Source organism: Orbicella franksi, chromosome 11 (assembly GCF_964199315.1).
Source record: "Orbicella franksi chromosome 11, jaOrbFran1.1, whole genome shotgun sequence".
In the NCBI taxonomy this organism is placed as follows: Eukaryota; Metazoa; Cnidaria; class Anthozoa; order Scleractinia; family Merulinidae; genus Orbicella; species Orbicella franksi.
This window is the reverse complement of record NC_138155.1, coordinates 12,967,792-12,979,970: the sequence shown is the minus strand read 5'-3', so window position 1 is coordinate 12,979,970 and position 12,179 is coordinate 12,967,792. Positions and strand designations below refer to the sequence as shown.

The 12,179-nt window shown below is 39.9% G+C and overlaps 1 pseudogene; it reads right to left on the bottom strand.

Moving 5' to 3' along the window:
- Positions 1 to 4,850: 4,850 nt before the first annotated feature.
- LOC145502111 (uncharacterized) lies at positions 4,851 to 10,848 on the bottom strand (annotated as a pseudogene).
- Positions 10,849 to 12,179: the final 1,331 nt, after the last annotated feature.

The window sequence follows — 12,179 nt, the reverse complement described above, 5'->3', positions numbered from 1 at the left end:
CACCATTGATCGCTGGGCTGATATTTCTACTACTTGAAAACTCAAATAACTCTGATCAACGGGAAGAGCACAGTTTGCCTCTTTATTAACCGGCCCGATTTTGTCACTTGCAGTTGAAGGGGAACTTGACTTTTCTTTTTCATCATGCAATATAACGCTTTCCTGGACGAATTTTGCGTGTTAATGCGACTCTTTTTTTTCCCTTTGCGCACAACAAGGCGAGGTAAAACGGCTTGATTTTGGTGAGCTCCGAGTCCGCTTGACTTTCTCTCCTCCTTTCCCAAGATTTATCTGCGTTGTGGCACATCTCGTTTAAATGCAAGCAGCTTGTCTCGCAGATTTAACAGTGTTCGGTAACAGTTCCTGCACAGGTGCTTAGGAAAACAATCATCCTCCTGTACTCTCACTTTTGCAAAATCGCTTATCAAGATCTGTAATTTTACGGTTTTTCCTTAATTCGAAAAAAAATTGTGAACCTCTGATTGGTATTTATTGTGTTACCACGAAGACGCCACAAGTGTTTGTCAGATGTTGCAAATTCCCCTGACTGCGCCATATTTGTAACATTTGACACATTCAAGTTTGCCGCCAAAAACCGCGTAAATGTTCAAAGAAGGGATTGGACAGGAGTCAAATTGAGCAGCCAATCAAGAAAAAGAAATTTTTTCACTTGGCCAGATCTCGCCTTCGGCTTCGTTCAAAAGAGATCTGGGAACGAGATTAAGGCGTTCATTGAATGGGATATCAACTGTGGGCTTTTCGGCGTTCGGACACCCACTTAAGACGGACACCTGCTTCTAACGGACAGTTTTCTTTGTGCCGACAAATAAAAAGCTCATATATTTTCTCTTAAATTAGCCTGCTTAATACGGACACCCGGATAATACGGACACTTTATCATGTCCCTTTGGTGTCCGTATTAACGGGGTTCCACAGCATTTCTTTTACAAATTTTAAAAGGGCCTGACGACAACACGTTGATTTAAGATGCCAGATACTCGATTTTCTAATTTCAATATCAGTTTCAATTTATAACCGACAATTTCCTGTTTCTAAGAAGGCTAAGACTTGCTTACCCAAATACTTTTTTTTTGATAAATCGTGAGGTTCCATTTCTTTATCTTTTGTTAAGATAACACTGGATCATATCATGAAACGCTTTTACGGCAGATTTAAAGCTGGAAAAGAAAAAAGGTATTCTTAAACTTTTTAAATCTTTGCTCCTAATAAAGAGACCCACAAACGAAACGTCTGTTTCGATGCCTGCCGGTCAACGATCTCTGGCTTTATTACGCAAATTTTTGCGTGAGTGTCACACCAAACATTGACCTTTATTAACGTGGAAGGACTTCGTGCCAGTCGTCGAGCTGCCGGTGATACTTTTTGAGACATTGAATGAACCATAAAAGGACATCTTTGAGGTTGGGGTACAAAAAAATTAAAGATCCAGTTTATGGCAAAAAAAAAAAAGTCTTTGCCTTTCGCTGCCACATTGTGTACTACTGGAACTTTCTTATTTTCTCAAAAATACAAAGAGAAGTCAAATAAGTCTTACTTATTTTTATTTTATTATTAGTTTTTGGAATAAAACCTATGGTAAAATTCCGTACTAAACTGCTTCATAAGTAATTCCAGACTGAATACCAATGAAATTAATGTAATAAAGTCAACTGATCTCAATTCAGCAAACATTTTGAAGTTCTGCCTATAGCAGGAAATTCTGCAAATTACTATGAGTGTTGAGTTCTTCAATTTCTGCCAAAAAAATCGCTTTTGAAAAGACAATTTGATAAAATATGTTTTACGAATCGACTAAAATAACACGTTTAAGCCCATAGTCAGGTGTTTCAAGGAATTTTTAATGATCTTTTGTCAGTTCTTTCGGCCTTTATTTGCTTCTGACTATTAACTTAATGTTGCTCACCCTAAAAACACTGAATTAATGCTCCCAACCCATGAAATCAACACAAGACAAAGTTCAATGGGAGAAAAGGGGTAAGGGATGAGGTGCTCGAGTTGCTAATAGCAATCATGCAGGGTATCACAGGTCAGTTGGTTGGGAACGAGAGGTTGTAATCCTCTTCGTCCTTTCAGGGGGCCCTACAACATAATCAACCTGGTTCCCAAGAAACTGGGGTCCTGATCTCCAGGACCCTTAGGAACAAAAGAACCACATGCCCTGGTTCCCAAGCAACTGGGGTCCTAATTTCCAGGACCCTTGGGAACAAACAGAACCACATGCCCTGGTTCCCAGGACCCCTAGAAACAATCAACAACAACCGACAACAGTAACACTGGGGTCCCACTCTACCGGGAAAGCTGACCCTGTGAGGCTATGGGGCAAAAGGGCGAATTGTACGGAGCACCTCATCCCCAAAAATACACAAAGTGTGTTCCCCATAGGCGAACAGCATGCAACCACAATAAAGGCCTGTATATTCAATCCTCTTCATAAATATGTACATATATAAATACAAGACTGATGATGTTCAGTTGAGGTTTAAATTTATGTATGCTGTTAAACTTTTAAAACCCATCGTCCAAAGAGAAATTCTCCTGACTTGTCACCATACAATTTTTTATGATTTTGTTGGGGGAATTTTATGATGTGAAAACAATTACACTGGTAAACATATCATTAAGTCTTGAACTTTCTCTCATGTTTAAAAATCAAGATTGGGAGAGGAGATTTCATATTGATCACTCCTGGGACATGAAAGCTTAACAGGCAAAATTACAAGATAGAATTCAACAGAAATCAAATTATTTACAGCCTTGCGTATTTAAAAATAGAAAAACGTAGAAGGTTAATTTCCTTAATGGTACTTATCCCCCACTAGTTTCTGGGGACCTCAAAAATAAGGGGTTGTAGGCATCTAATATAGCGTTCATAGCAGTCGGAAGACCAGCGACCTAAAGTTCTGATAAGCCAAGGGGCGAGTCCCACAGATGCAGCGGTTGTAGCTGCCCCTATTCTATAACTGTGGCCTGCGTACAGAGTTGGAGTAAAGCCTGATTGGGAAAGAAGCTGCCCTGTTTCTGAAGTCAAAGCATTCTTGGTGAGAGGCTTTCCAGATGAATATATAAAAAGGGGGCCCAAGGTGGGTTTCCGTAAAGTTATATAAGTCTTCATTGCCCTAACTGGACAGACTGGTTGCTACGTTTTACCTATGAGGATGGTGTGGCCGGATCTAAATGGGTCGGTTTTTGAAATTTTTATGCGGACTGACATGTGCTCAGTATTCTCCCAGGAGGGATGAAAAGTGACATCAGCTGGGGTCAAATGTGTTTCAGGACAGAATTGGCTATTGCAAGTTAACTCCCCAAGGCGAAGAAAACCAAAGAAGGCCAGAGTCATTGATGCCCAAAGCATCATTGAATCATAATTAGGGTTATAAGAAATTGCTAACAAACAATAGAAAAGCCTCTGCAAACAAGCTGTAGGCGCAGACATTTGTTAAGGCCAAGTGTGAAGTCGCGACGAATGTGAAGATGGCGAACAGCAGCAAGGTAACCTTTAATGGATGAGTATTTGATTGACCTAGCCAGAAAGGCAGCATACTGTGTAAGGGTATCTTCAACGGTTGGCAAATATCTACCTGATGTTGGGCGGTAAAGAGAACAGAAATCCAAAAATCCTTTTTCAGCAGAGGAATAAGTTTGCTCAGTGGAGGCGGCAATGGATAGATTTAAATAGTGGTTGATATCTGCATCTAAATCTCCCAGAGTTACTGTGATATTGGACTGGGGACTTGGTCTGCGTGTGGAGCCAGAGTGCGAAATCTTTCCACCTGAAAGCGAGAAAGCGAGTCAGCAATTTGGTTTCTTTTTCCCTCAATGTGGCTGACCAAAAGTTGAGCCCGATAAGTGGCAGGCGACAACCAAAGCAAACAGCTCCTGCCAAGCAATGCTTATGCCGGGTTGCCAGAGTTGCTGGTGTCCTCTCCACTGACCTTGAAACCACTGAGTAGCAAAGATACCTCCAAAACCTATGGAGCCTGAGGCATCTGTATACAATTGCAATGAATCTGAGTTGACCCAAGTAGTTGGTAGGAAAAATCCGACACCATTCCACCCTGAGATAAACTCTTGCCAGATGTTCAGGTCCTTAAAAACACCTGAGTTTAACTTGATGTGGTGATGGGACTGGGAAACTTTGCGGGTTAACGCAATCATGTGCTGCAGAAATGGGCGTCCAGGGGGAACTACTCTACAGGCAAAGTTCGGAGTCCCGAAGAAAGCCTGCAATTCCCTTAAAGGAAGTTTGAATGCCCTCCACTTTATCATGGGGGAGGCGGGCCTCCATCATAACCGAGTCCAGAATAATCCCCATAAATTCTAGGCAGGCTAAGCTCTGTTTACAGCCCAGGCTGGGTGAAGCTGAGCCTGCTGGAGGCTCAATAGTTTATAAACCATCCAGAATATGACAAACGAATGAAATGGCACACTTCTTCAGCAAGATCCATTCAATAGCCTCTGAAAGCTGATTAAAAAGATATGGGACACTTCGTAAACCAAATGGAAGAACCTTGTCATAGTAAAAAGAGCCTTGCCAATACATACCAAACAATTCGTAGTCAGAGGGGGAAAGCGGGATAAGACGAAAGGCAGAATCAATGTCTGTTTTTGCTAAATATGATCCTTGACCAAAGCGTAAGATTCCCTTGATGGCATTATCAATGGTGATGTACTGTAAACTGTAATGCTCCTTAGAGATGAAATAGTTGATGCTGGTGGCGCCCGACTTAGGGAAAGACATATGGAAAATGGTCCCAAATTTTTCTGAGTGCTTCTTCGGTACTAAACCGATGGGGGAAACTTGAAAATTTGGGAACAGGGGGGGGGGGGGGGGTAGGAAAGGGACCAGCCACGTAACCCAAGGGCACTTCTTTCATTAAGATAGCTGTGACGACACTAGGCTGCTCTAAGGCAGTGGGTAAGTTCCGGGAAAACCTGGGAGGCCGGGGTCCAATATATCCAACACTAGCACCATACTTCAAATTATAACATAGACGGGAGACAAATAAATGGTCTGGGTGGTCGCTAAGCACCCTCTCTAAGCTATTTACATTGATAGGGGTAGGAAGAGGCTCAGAAAATACCTTACTTCCTTTGGTAAGTTCGACTTGGGTTTTCCCTTGTCTCCATCCCCTGTTCTATCTTGGTCTCCATCCCTGACCTCCCTTGTTTTCTTTGTGGCATTGGGGCAGTCATATCCCGGGTGTGCCCCTGAGCACCGGCTACATACGTGTTTGAAAATACAGATGTCCCTGTTACACCGCCCTCCACGGTTGAAGGCATAGCAAGTGCCTCGGCGTACGCCCCCAGACGAGACACTGGTAGTTTGGGGTCCTTTAGAAAAAGGAGAGTACTCCTCTTTTAACACCGAAGGTGCCACTGTAAAGATTGTAAGCCAAAGTTGCTGATCATCTTCCGACCACACACGGGTCTTGTTTTGGCCAGCTTTTTGACGGAATTTATAATCATAAATTGCCCATCCTAAGCCCTTATGTACACGTGCAGCATACCTAATCAAACTTAAATATTGTAAGAGTTCCTGGGGACGCTGAGGGAACTTGTGAGTGAAGACGCTCATATATGTAGTGAAAGCTGTGGTCCACTCTTCAATTTCCGTAATCGAGATGGTAGTCTGGGCTTTCTTTGAAACTCGGACAATCGAGTTATCCAGGGTAAGAACCAAATTGTCTTTCTCATCTACAGCTGACAATCGTTTAGGCAGGAGTCTGGACAATTAAAAAAACTCACTGGATTGTATGTCCTTTATATACTGAGCAGGAATATCCTGGAATGGCGCTGCATATTGACATACATCTGATGGGCTTAGTGTTTGTTGCTGTGTCACAGATACAATGGCTGGCGGAGTAGTGGAGGCTGAAGGCGACGAATCTGGCTGTAAAACCTGCACTGCGGCGAGAGCCGCTTCGTTAGCGATTTCCCTCGAGGCAGCGGTAATGGAATCCTGAATTAGTCGCCGTATTGTGTTCAACTGTCCTTCCGTGAAGTTGCTATCGCTGGCGTTACCGTTGGCCACATGGTCTTGGGGAAGGGAAGACGTGTTGTCTTCAAGAACTTGCAAATTGTGTTCTTGTGAAGTCCGTCCTCTTGTTACACTGTCAGTTGAGGCCGCCGTTTGAAGCCGAGTCAAAAGAGTGGCCTTGTTTCCGTTAGATGGAATCTTGTTTTGTTTACATAAGTTCCTAAGTTCTTTGACCGAATACTCGTTCAGGGGATCGGCGACTGCGAATCGGCGGCATTATCTTCCAACGACAGAGTAATCTACGTGAAGCTGTTAAGTAGTTCGTGCACAGATTCCAGAATAACTGAAAGTACTAATAGTGCGATTTTAGGCGGGAAAAAAAAAAAAAAAAAAAAACATCGAAGAATATCGCCACGATAATTGTTTGTGACAACCCTTTCGGGAGATTAGAGAATTTGTAGTAAAACTACTGATGTGTAGATGAAACCGCATGGTCTTGATTGACATAATGGAAAAGGGACAGTGTGATTGGCCAGTATAGAATAGCATGTCATACGGGTACAAAGGTGAATTTGACCCATGAATGTAACGCAAAGGTTATTCTTGGGGCATACTGCGAGACAGATCTATATACTTGTTATTTCTCTGATCTTCCTTGATGGTTGTCACATTAACTTAAATTTATATTAAATATAAAATGGCTTAAAGATATCTGTACAGGAAATGTCTAAAATCCTCGGTATAAAGCACATTCTCTAGCTCCGTTTCCAATTGAGAGTTTTTGAACACAACACATAGACATGGCCGCATTTCTTTTAGCCGTAAACCTTTTTTTCTCCATCACTGAGTCACTGGGCAATGCTCTGATCCTTGTTGCTCTTCATAAAGAGACTTCTCTTCATCCATCGACAAAACTTTTGTTCTTTGTGTTGGAACTTTTACACAACCAATTTTTCGCCTTTGCTCGTTTGTCTTCTGTAACAAATGAAATGAGCTGGGAAGTTATTTGCTACATAGATAAGTTGTGCCTCGCCTCAAGCTTTGTTTTGTGTCAAGTATCGATCTTCACGTCCAGCACAATAAGCGAAGACAGACTTCAAGCCCTGTTATCTGGACTGAGATACAGACATGTTGTAACATTACAACGAGTTCGTGCAGTTCTCTTTTGCTTTCGGTTGATTGGTATATCATGTACATCCATATGCCTGTGGAGTCTTAGTATGGCCTCAACTGTAGCCTTTGCCCTCAAAATATTTCCTCTTACGACCTCTGTCTTCCCTTATTCAAAGATTTATTGGAAGCTTCGACAACATCAACTTCAAGTGTCCGCAGTCCAGCAAAGACAACCTAATGGAAGACAGGTGCCATTAAATATAGCACGATTCAAGAAGTCAGTTTGTAGCGTATTATGGGTGCAAAGGACTTTAGTTACCTGCTATATTCCTTATATCATTGTGCAGGTTATTCTCATGCCATATGCCCCAACGTGTGGATTAGGCAAATATCAAACAGCTTTCTGCGTCACATTAACTCTTATGTACCTAAATTCGTCTCTTAACCCGATTCTTTACTGCTGGAAGACCCGGGAAGTGCAGTAAGCAACCAGAGAAACGATCAAGCGACTGAAATATTGTAACTAAGTATAGATCTTGCGCTGGAGTGGATTCTTCTTGAACTTTTACTGTGATAATTAAATGCAAATAAAGAACTCCTGTTTCTTTTAGTGCTTCTTTAGAAGAAGGTATTAAAATACAGACAATCAACGTTAAGGGTTGATTCATCGTCGTTCATTCAGCGCCTGCGAAATTTTCTGAAAACAGGTAGATTGTATCATTTGTTGTATACCCCGTGTAAGTCAAATTGTGACAAAATTGCCCTTAGGGACAAAAAAATCTATATTATAATGATAAGTAAAAAAAAATAATATTTCTTTATAGTTTCCTCCTGGTAAAGGGTTCTCTGACAATGTATCAGCAGCCCGCTGTCAGTCATTTGCGGTGGGGACCAGACTGGAAAATACGCCACCACGGTACGGGATGTAAATTCGTAAGAATTTTACGAGTGGTGTATTTTCCAGTAAAGCACTCGCGTCTATATTATAAATAGATGGACTGAATTAGACCCTGAACTTCATTTCACAAACCTTAAAATCGTATCTAGCACGATGCCTTATTTTCTTAATGTTGTATGCTAATGAGGCAAAAGTTATACATTGACGTTAGTAAACACTTCTCCCTTGTGAGTGCAGTTAATTTCACATGTGACGATATATCAGATTTAAAATGGGTAAAAACAAAACGTACTGATTTTACTTTTGGTTACTGAAAAAGAGTTTCACGGCTTAAGAATGCAATTTGCAGAAATTAAAAAGATAGCATTCTTCCTCAGAAGCTCCTTACAAATTCCACCTTTTCTTGAAAGTGAATAGCTTAAGAGATTTTCCTTTTTCCAATGTTTTAACCTGCTCGAGATCCTATTGTTGATACGCCTTTAACTCAGTAGGTGGCCGCTTTCTTTAGTTAATTTTAATAATTTCCATGGCTTTCAAAATACAACCAAAATTCTCGTAGAGAAAAAAGACATCACGAGTAGTTTAGATTAAAACGAAGCTCTAACTTTCTAGAAGAATGCAATTAGTTATATCTCTCGAATTTATTAAACTGACTATTATGTTTTTCCCCTAAACTGCAAACAATTGTAATTGAAGAGCTTAATTAAGCAGTGACGACGGCGCCTAGTAAAAAAATGAATTTATATTTTATCTTCGAGTTTCGCAATTGTCTAGATCTGTGCAGTGCGTCTATTGGTCTCAGAACTTGCTCAAGCTAAAACTGTAACGCTAGCGATCAATTCCAAATGAAAATACGTTTGGATCCGGAGAATTTTGTCACGTAAACAGTTTCTTCTCAAATCCGGATCTTTTTCCTCCTGCAATCTTTTGAGTTTGTGGTAGAACCAAAGCGGCGGATCTAGTAAATGCAGTCACATTGATGGCCATTTCCTAGATCTGCCATTTTGGTTATAATGGGTAATGCTATGTTCCTCAGGAACCAAAATTATCGACGCAAACAATGTTGACGTCCTCCACACTGCATCGGAGACGACGACGATGGATGGCACGATGAAAAACCTCGACTGTTCAGGATGTGACCAGAACAAATGCCAGGTGGGACAACATAATGGGCAATAATAGCGTGGTCAGCAAGTGGAAGGAAAACTTCAGACTGTCTCAATGACCCCTGGCCTTCTTTTTGGTGGCATTTTGTTTCTCGTTGTCGAGGCAACAAACAGCTTGTTGACCATTTCATCATAAATGTTCCCTGAGTTGTCGTCGTGTGTAAACGGTTACTGTAGGAATCCGAGTACCCTTTCAGCGTAAATGATTATGAATCCAAATACTCTAAAATTGATGAATCCGGAAACATTTACGAAGCCGGAAAAATCTGCTTAAGTGTAAACTTAGTCTTAAATCTTTTGTTTGGTTGCGTTCTCGCTGCCGTTACTGTCCTGGCTTGCGTAAACGTTCTAATAACTGAAAAAGACGGTACCCGGGAAGCGCACTGCTTCAGTAATGGTAGATTGCGAGTGGATTGCTTGCTTAATATGGATGGCAATCAGAAACTCTCATGTTAACTTAATAATTTGTTAATTTGTACATTTTCCTGGAAAATAATAAATATGATAACTTACTTCCCAAGGGCGAAATATAGTTGAATTTTTCCAATGCTTAGAAGTCTTAACATGTGACTGTAGATGAAGCAAGCACTAGATCAAAGGTTAGCTGAGATAATCAATTCTCATCTCTGTAATGTCTTTTATTTAGGTCCTACAATTTATCCATAAAATGCCCATACAACTCTTCTATTTTTGCCAATGAATATTTTGTAATAAGCAAAGGGAACGACCTCCTAAACTCAGATCTTTTGACCAATCCTCCTATTCCCAATTAACCGTCAATGACCTTACGTTTGACATAGTAATGTCATGTTCAACAAGTTCCTTAGAAATCCCCCTCCCCATCCTTGAAAAAATTTCCTAGTCAATTGTTCCAAATTGAACAAGGCATAACCTACTCCCATTGAAGCATTTAAAACTGCAATTAAAATCCCATTAAAAACTGCAATTTCCGCCGTTCCAGCTGAGATTCAACCTTATAACTCTCTTGGTGGAGTGCTGGGTTATTTTCAAGTAGTGAAGACTACAATCGCTGATTTTCTAGGCAAAATACAACCAGCTATTGCTGGGATATTTTAAACTCTTACAAAATAAAAATTTCTAAATAAACCAGAAACTATTTTCAGTGAAATCTGATTCTGATACCGTTAAGCTTTATGGCGTGTTGTTTTGCCCTTCTTTCTTATGGAGCTGTTCGACAAGAGAACCGATTACTAAAAGGAATGAGGTGGAAATTAAGCTTTCTCAGAAGTTCTTCACTGAGAAATATTAATTAAATTTTTCCTTTTTCCTTTTTCTTTTGAAATCGAATATCTTAAAAGGTTTCTTTTCGTCCGATGTCTAAAGTCCAATATCGTAAAACCAGCTGTCCAAGTTTGGTACCATGGGCTCTCTAAGGCTGACGGGAAAACCGGTTAGAAAAAATAAAATAAAAAAAATCTGATTGAAAAACCCAGTAAAAGCTCTAAATCTGTAGGGAAAGAGATAGAAAATTAAACTTCATCAGAAGCTCTTCACTGAGAAATTAATTTTCACTTTCTTTCTCTTTTTTAATCAGTAAGATCAGTGAGATATTCGATTTCAAAAAAAGAACAAAAAATAATAATAATAATAATACTTTTGAAAAGATTACCTTGTCCGATAAAGTAAAACCTTCCCAAGTTTGTCGCTTCCATGTCGTGATCATGGGCTCTCTGTGTAATTTTTCTTTACTCCTTATGCCGTTACCAAACTGCCGAAAACATTACAAAAACCCTCCAAGCTTAGACAAATGTTTAGGATGAACGAAATGAAAGAATTTGTTTACTCCACTGAACAAGGTCTATGCCCGAAATGTTTGTGAATTTTTACAAGATGATACTTTGACATTTTTTCTGCCTTATCAAATTTCGATTTTATTTCCTTTAATTTGAATGTTTATTTCTCTCCACTTTTAGGAAGTTTGACTATTCCAGGACCTTCACACACGTTTATCGTTCCTAATTTAGTGAATTAACTTAAAAGGAAATATTTTGAATTTCTGAAACATGAAGGGGTTAAAAGAGATTAAAAATGAACAAGGCATTTTGAAGAGATCATTTATATGCTCTGTGATTGGACATTGTAAAGAGATCCTTTATATGCTCTGTAATTGGACCATCTTTTCATTTCAAAAAGTGCATTTAAGACAAAGTAAATCAGGTTGCCCATCTGTCTTCTGGACAGTGTTTTCCAGTCGTCGTTGACCCTTATTAAATCCCACGCAGTACAAACTGAAGATGGAGATGTTCGTGATGCAGATTTTTCTACCTCTCCTAATTTTCGCACTGATGACTTCCACAATTGTTACAAAGAGACTTCCCATCGAAAACAAAGGTAAGAAACACGTCTCTTTCTTGTATTCTACCTGAACCCCTAGCGATCTTCTTTGAATTTCCTTTCGCTATATTTTGTTCAAACATGTACTTGTTTCCAGAGCTTTGTCCGCATTTCGTTTCGCTTCTTGGAATAAAAGAAAAAAATGAAATTGTTTAACTGATACAGAAGTTGAATTTTGACCGATTTACAGTGATGGAAGTTATAACCCGGAAGAATGCCAAATAAGTTTTTGTCCCGCATTCGATTCTTATTCGGTCATGTGAAGCGAAGCCTGATTGAGAAAATTAAAAGAAGCAACAAACACTGTCACATGCCGTTAATATTTGCTAACCTCTGCCTTTCCTCCATTAAAGTAGTTTAAATTGGTCGTCCTTCCTTTAATTAGAAATGCCCTCTCAGCTCGGAAACAGTGTATACTTGCTTGCTCGAGAAGTTGGTGTAAAGGCCTACTTGAATATATTATTGCGGATAGATCACCCTCCAGTTTGATAAAACAATTCAACCCTGGCGAGGATGGAACTTTCAAACTTCAAACAAAACTGTCTTCATAAGAACACAGTTAAGAGTCCTATTAATATTTAATTTCCACCATCAACAATTCCGTTTCGAAGTTATAGCCAACTAAAATTGGATTAGTGAAACTAATGTC